The sequence below is a fragment of the Carlito syrichta genome, unplaced genomic scaffold, assembly GCF_000164805.1.
Source record: "Carlito syrichta isolate Samal-C Ts95f unplaced genomic scaffold, Tarsius_syrichta-2.0.1 Scaffold153679, whole genome shotgun sequence".
Lineage (NCBI taxonomy): Eukaryota > Metazoa > Chordata > Mammalia > Primates > Tarsiidae > Carlito > Carlito syrichta.
The window spans coordinates 9,312-17,861 of record NW_007097775.1 but is presented as its reverse complement, the minus strand read 5'-3'; positions in this window follow the sequence as shown (position 1 = coordinate 17,861).

Sequence of the window (8,550 nt, the reverse complement as noted above, 5' to 3'; positions counted from 1 at the left end):
CCCACGGGTTCGAGACCTGCCTGGGCAGCGAGACCTCATCTCTACAATAAAAATCAAAAACTAGCCGGGCGTGGTAGCGCATACCTGTAATTCCGGCTACTGGGAAGGCTGAGGCGGAAGGATCGCCGGAGCCCAGCAGGTCGAGGCTGCGATGGCCGGGAGCGGCCACTGCACTCCAGTCTGGGCGACAGAGTGAGACTCCGACTCAAAAAAAAAAAAAAAAAAGAAAGAAAGAAAAAAGGATGTCGAGAGAGGGATGAGAGAGAGGATAACACATGATGCCTTTACTTCTTCTTCATTTTCAAGTTCAGCTGACATAGTGATCAGAAAATGATGCCAAATTGTCTTGGTTTTAGTAAGTTCAACTAATCGTTTAAACATAAGGATCTGTTGTTTTCCAGCATTATTTTTGGGTATGTATGCAGGTATGCATTGACAGGGTCTTGCTCTGTCGCCCGGGCTGGGGCACAGTGGTATGATCAAAGCTTACCACACAGTCTTGACCTCCTGGGTTCAAGTGATCCTCCCACCTCAGCCTCCTAAGTGACTGGGACTACAGGCTTGTACCACCACGGCTGGCTTATTTTTTAATTTTTTTGTAGAAATGGAGGTCTTGCTATGTTGTCCAGGCTAGTCTTGAACTCCTGACCTCAAGGGATTTTCCTACCTTAGCCTCTTGAAGTGTTGGGGTTATAGGTGTGCACATGAGGGACCACACCTGGCCCCAACCATTAATTTATGATATTCTAATATTCTTACTCTACCTTATACTGTTACATTTTATTATTACTATGTTTTCCCAAGTTAGGAGAAGAGAGAGCTGAAATGAGGCAGCATTTTTCAAGGGGTTATTTGTTACTTAGGTTCATTAAGGTCTCAAATAGCAAAAGCACTAGAGAGATAATTGAACACAGTACTGCAATCACTTTGCACCATATTTTCAAACTTGTCTTAGTATAGAATCACTTGGGTTTCTTATTGAACATAAAGACTCCAATCCTACTCCAGATGCCTGGAGTCAGGAATCAGAATCTCTAGGAGAGGAGCCAGAGAGTTTGTGTTAAACAAGGGTCTCAGATGATTTCTATTATTCACATCAACCTATATTACTTGGGTCTGTTTGGGAAAAAAACTAATTTAAAACAGAGATAAAGCATCTATAATATCTTATTTATGTGGGAGACATAAGGGAAGTCCAAGTTATGGCCGTGATATGGTTTTTATGTTAAGAATAAAAATGATTGAAATAGTTATAGAGCAAGACAAGTATATACTGAAGCGCTGCATTGCAGGCATGATCAAAATCGTGAGAAACCCCGCTGTTCAGTCATCCTCCATTTCTGCCAGATGAACTCCACATGCCTTCCTGGCATTCAAAACCCTGCAGCACCTGGCTGCAAACGACATTTCTGGAGCCGTACCCGATGCCAGTTGCAGCAGATTCTCTGCCTGTGCCTGAGCTTAAGGTATTTTCAGAAGTTATCTGGGTGGTTCTAATATGGTGCCAGGCTTGAGATACCCGAGCATACTTTACATTAGCTACCATAATCATTGCTATTCCCACTGGTGCAAAAGTATTCAGTTGACTAGCAATTCTATGTCAAGGGTAGTGTACGTATGTGGGGGTACAGTTATAATTAGATAGATTCCATCCTCTCAGATTCATGTCAGTAGAAGAGAAGGGAGAAGGGAATCTACGTAAACTGTCACAACACAATCCGCCTGGGATCCCACAAGAATAGTATAGTCAAAGAGACAGGAGGAATCCAGAACAAAGTTTCCTGCAAGAAACCAATGTGGGGGTGGCAGGAGAGCCTGGGGATACAGAGTGAGACAGAGTCTGGTAGAATTTCTGACTTTTTCTGGATGTGGGACGTAAGCAAACTTCTTATATTTCTGAACATCAGTTGTTCTCATCTTAAAATAGAACTACTTTGTAAGATTGCCTTAAGAATTAAGTGAGATAATAGTTCTCAATAATAATACAAAGGTACACTCATGTCCACTGCAGCCTTGATCTGCTGGACTCAGGCGATCCTTCCGTCTAAACCTTCCAAACAGCTGGAACTACAGGCATGTGCCACCATGCCTAATTTTTAAAATATATTTTGTAGAGATGAGGTCTCGCCAAGTTGCCCAGGTTGGTTTCTAACCCCTGGGCCAGGCAATTCTCTCGCCTCTGCCTCCCACAGCGCTGGCATTACAGGAATGAGCCACTGTGCCCAGCCATCGGTTATAATAATCTTGATCCTAGGTGTCTGCATAGGAAGGAGAGAGGAGTGAAGAGGGGGGAAGAAACTGAGGAGAAAAGACACACATCAAATGTGCACAGTGATTCGATACCATGCATGCAAAAGAAGCTTGGGCTGCACACAAGTCTCCCCTTATTTGCAGTTTCACTTTCTGTGGTTTCAGTTATCTGAGGTTAACTGCAGTCTGAAAATATTAATCGGAAAATTCCAGAAATAAACAATCCAGAAGGTTTAAATTTTGTGCCGCTTTGAATAGGGTGATGAAATCTCACTTTGTCCCTCCTGGGTCATGAATCGTCCCTTTGTGTGTATCCACGCTGTCTATGCTATGCCATCCACCTGTGAGTCATTTAGTGGCTGTCTTAGATACCAAATTGACTGTCTCAGTGTTGCAGTGTTTGTGTTCAAATAACCCTTACTTGAATAATAGTTCCAAAGTGCCTAATTTATAAGTTAAACTTTATCATAGGAAAAAGCACATGTAGGGTTTGGTACTATCCTTGGTTTCAGGCATCACTGGAGGTCTTGAACTAGATCCCCCGAGGATAGGAGGGGCCTACAATATTCCACATAGGAACTGTGTGAAGGCTAACAATTTTTAAGTTGTCTGTGAGAGTAGATTCCCCTTCTGGATGGTCCAAAAACTTAAGAGAAACACTCTCCAGAACCTTCTTGCAAGAAAAAGAGAAGACGCTCACCTTAGAGAGGTGAACCTTTAAATTTAGTCTGTGAAATGCTTATGCCAGTTACATATGGTGTTTGAAATAACAACTCCCTCCCCTAAACTGAACATCCAAACTTAACTTTTTATACCGCGCAAAGTAAAGCACATTTATTTCCTAAACACCGCTTTCCTACCAGTTGTGTGTATCAGAACCAATGGCCAAATTTGTTTTGAGAATTTCAGGTATTTGATTTACCTTACTTACGATTTTTTAAAAATAATACTACAGAGATTCACCTGGCTGATTAATTGGATTGTAGACAATTATGGAGTCTGGACCTAGTTTTGTGAACTATAATTTCAATTGGTGGAGAGAGTTGCATTTGTCACCCACCCACAAACTCTGCTTGGAGCGCCACTGCCCAGGAGTATCACTGCAGGCTGCACTTGTCTAGTGTGAGGTGGGGAGGGAAGGGTGCAGCTTGTAGGAGGACAGAAATGGATGTGATGGCCTTGAGGAAATACATCTCATTTATGGGACTTTTTGTAGTATGTGTAGACATTGGTAATTCAATTCTTTTCATACTGAAGTTCTAAAACTGGCAAACTAATGGACAATAAAGCGATTCTCCACTGGGCACGGTGACTCACACCTGTAATACCAATATTCTGGGAGGCCGAGACAGGAGGAACACTTGAGCCCAGGAGTTCGAGACCAGTCTGGGCAACATAGTGAGACTTCTTCTCTACAAAATAACTTAATAACTAAATAAAATAATAATAATAGGCTGGGCATGATAGCACATGCCTGTAGTCCCAGCTACTCAGGGCGCTGAGATGGAAGGATCACCTGAGCCCAGGAGGTCAAGGCTGTGGTGAGCCACAATCATGCCACTGCACTCCAGCCTGGGTGACAGAGTGAGACTTCGACTAAAAAAACAAAACAATTCTCATTCATCTTTATTGTGGAATATTTTTGAAAACACATTTTGGACCTATTTATGATAATAAAGTTACACAAGAAATGAACACTTGAGTCAATCACTCATATTGCGTCTATATTTATCCTACAACATATGTGATGTACTAGACACTGCGAGGCACTGAGTGGCCTCCAACTAGACAGTTCCTGCCCTGATGGAGCCTGCAGTCTGGAGGGCTGTGGATGTACTCCACAGCTGTGGTACAGACATGGTATCAGGAGAAGCTCTAGGCCCCAAAGCTACTGTCATCACGTATGAGATGGGTGTTACTGGAAGAGGCTTGGGGAGAGGTCTTCAAGTGAGTTTCCATAGGCACAGAGGACAGTGGAGTGGGGTGGGGAAAATAATCCTGGGGGAAAATAAATCGGGAACAAAGACACGTTAGAGAAATTCTAGGCAGTCCAGAGTAGCAGCGCCACTGCCTACACATGGAGTGAGAGGAGGAAAGTGAAAACAGGGAAGAAATGAAGTTGGAAACTCAAGCAGGGATTGCAGATGGTGAAAGGTCATGGATGTCCTGCCAAAGATCATGACTTTTATGCCTCTATAAACTGGTGATGCCATTGAAGGATTTTGTTGTAGTTCGAATTAGACCATCATTTATTCGGAAAGAAGGATTTTTAAGAATGGAGAGATCAGACGACATGATTCTATATCTCGAAAACCCAAGAGAATCTGTCAAAAACCTTGCACTGATAAAGGACTTTGGCAAAGTCTCAGGTATAAAATAAATGTGCAAAAGATAGTCGCATTTCTATACACCAACAATAAATAAGCAGAAACCCCAATAAAAAGCACAATCCCATTCACAATAGCCACACACAAAAAATGAAATACCCTGGCATCTTCCTAACCAGAGATGTGAAAGACCTTTACAACAAAAATTACAAAACACTGTTCAAAGAAATCAAAGGTGACACAAGCAAATGGAAAAATGTTCCATGCTCATGGATTGGAAGAATCAACATTGTTAAGATGTCCATCCTATCTAAGGCAATCTACAGATTTAATACAATACCCATTAAATTACCACAGCATTCTTCTCAAATCTGGAAACGACAGTACAGGAATTCATATGGAAACAAAAACAAACATGAATAGCCAAAACAATCCTCATTAAAAAAAAAAAAAAAAAGCAGGAGGTCTCACATTCCCAGTCTTTAAGCTTTATTATAAAGCTACAATAATCAAAACAGCCTGGTATTGGTACAAGAACAGGCATATAGACCAATTGAACAGGATTGAGATTCCAGAAGCAAAACCTCAATTTCTCAACCAACTCATCTTTGACAAAGCTTCCACCACCAACCACTGGGGAGAGGAGAAACTATTCAGTAAATGGTGCTGGGAAAACTGGCTGACCACATGCAGAAAATTAAAACAATACCCCTACCTATCACCATATACAAAAATCAACTCTAAATGGATCAAAGAATTACACATAAATCTTCAACCATAAGAGCCTTAGAAAACACAGGAGACACCCTTACGGAAATTGGAACTGGCCACCATCTCCCGATCAAAACCCCAAGTGCCCATGCCATAAGAGATAAGACAGACAAGTGGGACCTCATCAAATTGACAAGCTTCTGCAAAGCCAAAGAAACCATCAAGAGAGCACGGAGACAGCCCACAGACTGGGAGAGGACATTTGCCAATCATATGTCTGACAAAGTTCTAACATCTAGGATCTGTAAGGAACTCAAATGTGCCGAAAAGAAAAAAACAAACAGCCCCATACAAAGTGGGCAAAAGATATAAACAGACACTTCTCAAACGAAGACATACGAGCAGCCAACAGATACATGAAAAAATGCTCAGCCTCACTAGTCATCACAGAAATGCAAACTAAAACTACACTGAGATTCCATCTAGCTCCAGTCAGGATGGCCATCATCAAAAACTCAAAAAACAACAGATGCTGGAGAGAGTGTAGGGAAAAGGGAACACTTCTACACTGTTGGTGGGAGTGTAAACTAATACAAACTCTGTGGAAAAGTTTGGCGATTCCTAAAAGATCTAAAAATCCACCTTCCATAAGACCCTGCAGTTCCCCTACTGGGAATATACCTGGAGGAACTCAAATCACTCTGTGAAAAAGATACCTACCTGTACACGTATGTTTATTGCAGCATTGTTCACAATAGCAAAAATATGGAACCAACACTGCTGCCCATCAAAAGAGGTCTGGGTAAAAAAAGTGGTATATATACATGATGGAATATTACGCAGCCATATCGAAGGACAAAACGATGAACTTCACAGCAACCTGGATGGACTCAACGTCTATAATACTGGGTGATCTATCACAAAGAACTGAGTTTCACAAGTTCTCCCTTATAAGCAGACCTTGAACAATTATCGTAATACTATAAGAAAAGGGTTGGCAGTAGCGGGAAGCCACCTGGGTGGGGGTGGGGGTCGGGGGAAGGTGGGATTGGCAGTAGTAGGAATCTGCCGGGGGCGGGGGGGCACACCTCATCAACAAAGGTCCCTGCATAATGAACATCTGCTGACCGAACCCTGAACTGTACCCCACATCTTTAAAATTAAAAATTAAAAAAAAGAGAATGGAGTGATAGGAGCAATCCGGCATCTTCCAAAGATGACTGCTAAGAATACGCAGTGTTGATGGAAGATGGGAAACAAATGTCCAGGTGTGAAGCGGGGAAATCTTGAAGAGGGACAGTGGTAGAAAAAATGGAGCGGGTTGGATCCTGAAAGCAGAAGCCATAAGACTACTGTTAAATAGAATGGCACAAAATACCTCTTCAGAAATATAGGAACAATAGCGGAATTTTCCACACACATGGACTCCATTGTGCAGACTTGGGAGGCGGGTAGACCTGGCATCAAAACCTTCTTACCACTTGTGATCACTGGCAGGTTAAGGAACCTTTGCAGCCTCATTCTCATCTGCAAAAGGCGATGCCACCCCTAATACTCTCATGATTATTGTAAGATTTCAGTGAGTTAGAGCAAAGGGCTCAGATCAATGCATGGCAAACAAGAGTATAGTAACCCAACTATATCCACTACCTTTTAAAATAATGTAAAAATTATAAAAGTGAAGGGAATGCTACCACCTAATAACATGGATAATTATTTTTGTGTAATATTTTTTAGTCCTCTTCCAAACGATCTTCAGTATTCTTATAATTTTAGTGACATCATTCTCAATCGGGGATTCACTAAAGCATAAAAGTTCAAGTGAAAATGCATTCATTTGTTCAATAAGAATCTACGATGTACGTGGCGCTGCGGACACTTCGGAAACGAAAACAGTTTCATTTTACCTGATCTCCTGGAATTAAATTACTTGAAGAGGCATAAGTAGGTGCAATAACCATATCTAGCCATGCACTGTTATTGAGCCAAGTGTCAAAGGAGTGACACAAATTAGTTATGAGGTAGAAATTCAAGACAGAATTGGTTTCCCAGACAGTTGTCATTATATCAAATTTATTTACCAATGACCTCTGTAGTCTGGCTCTGGAATAAGTACATCTTTAATGTAAACATTTATAGCGTCAGCAATTGAAAATTTCAAGCATATGGTTAATTGTGCTGGCATGTTACTTAGTAATAGCAAAATATTTCTTTTATAAGCCCCATAAAGGATTTTGTGACACAACTATTTTTTTAGGATTTAATATAAATATGATTTAGTCTTTGTTACCATTTAAAAACTTACTTCACTTAATATAAACAAATGAAAACTACACTTCAGAAACTAAAAATACTTCTTAGTAGAGATAATGGAAACTGTTTTCTTTGGTAAATCTATAAAAGGAATTGCTTGGCCAAATCACTAAAGCATTTTCTGCTTAATTTACATGGGAACATTTTTGGAGGTAGGTTTTCATGTCTCATAAAAACACATGTCAGATGTGTTTATATGTTTTTGAAAAATGTAAAACAAAGCTCAAAGTGTTCCATTGTATATGTCTGTAAAATATATGTTTTGAGATAGTTTAAAAAGAATATTGGTTCTCAAATCTCATAGATATCTATAAATAGAACCGAATTTGAAAGGTATTAACTTGTCCAAAATGTATGTGAGAAATCAGATTACAAAGTATGCAATTATAAAATACAGTATAAGCAGTGAGAAACACAGCAAATATAGTGCAATATGCTGAAAATAAAAGTATGCTATTCTGAAAGCGTACGCCTTTAAATCAGGTTTAAAATACTTTGCACGGGATCCCGGATCCCATGCAAAGTACTGATTTTCTGTTAAGAAAAACACTGATTAGAGAAAAATCAACTAAACCAAGTAAAGCTTTAGCATTAATTCTATACATTTAGTGACCGGAGAGAAACTGGAGGCTTTCTTTTCACTTTTCCTCCTTAGACCACAGGCCGGAGAACCTTCAGTGGCTTGACTTTGACATCCCCGGATTATTTTCAGAGTTGTTAGGCGGAGGGGTCCCTTGCCAGCGGGCAAACTGAACGATGGGACAGACTTTCTTCGCAGTTGGAGGTCCGGGTTCGGATTCCCGAGCCGAGCTCCGGGTCTGGGAAAAGTCAGCCCAGATGCCCGGGACCCGGGCCCACACTGGGGACGGAGCCCCCGGGCGGCCCAAGTTCCCACGGAGCCCGCGGGGCGCGCGCCTCGCCCCGAGCCCGGGCCCCGCCCGGACCACCT